Source organism: Myotis davidii, unplaced genomic scaffold (genome assembly GCF_000327345.1).
Source record: "Myotis davidii unplaced genomic scaffold, ASM32734v1 scaffold880, whole genome shotgun sequence".
NCBI classification, from domain to species: Eukaryota; Metazoa; Chordata; class Mammalia; order Chiroptera; family Vespertilionidae; genus Myotis; species Myotis davidii.
In genome coordinates, this window is record NW_006292566.1 from 653,238 (window position 1) to 653,806 (window position 569).

Below are 569 nucleotides of genomic sequence, written 5' to 3' on the forward strand. Positions count from 1 at the left end.
GGCCAGGCCTGGGAGCCCGGAGGCTGAGGAGTGGGGCGGCCCCCACGGGGGCCTGCAGGAGGTGGGCGTGCCTGAGGCGGCCCCCCACAGGAGGCCAGCGGCAGGCCCCCCGGCAGTGGAGACGGTTGGCTTCCACGGCAGCAGGAAGCGGAGCAGAGACCACTTCCGGAGCCAGAGTGGGGGCCCCGAGGCCCCTGGTGCTGAGGGCTGACAGCGAGACGGCCCCCAAGTCAGGAGCTCCCCTCCCCCCCGCCCAGGGGGCTGGGAGCCAGGTGGGCAGCCTGTAGGAGGCGCGTGGCCTGGTTGGGCTCAGGCAGTGGCTTTGGGGCTGGGACTTGCCAAGGGGACTGGAAGCTGGGCCTGCGGTGCCCCTGAAGGAGCAATAAAGGTTTTGGGTTTTACTCAGGCTTCGTGTCGCTCTGAACCCGCCCCCACCCGGGACTGGGCGACCGGGACCTCCGCTCTCCAGCCCACCCAGCACCGCTCCCACGCGAGCCTCCTGCAGCCTCAGGCTCGGAGATCTGAGTCACCCTGCATTGTGCAGTGGGTCTTCCCAGGGGACTGGGTGG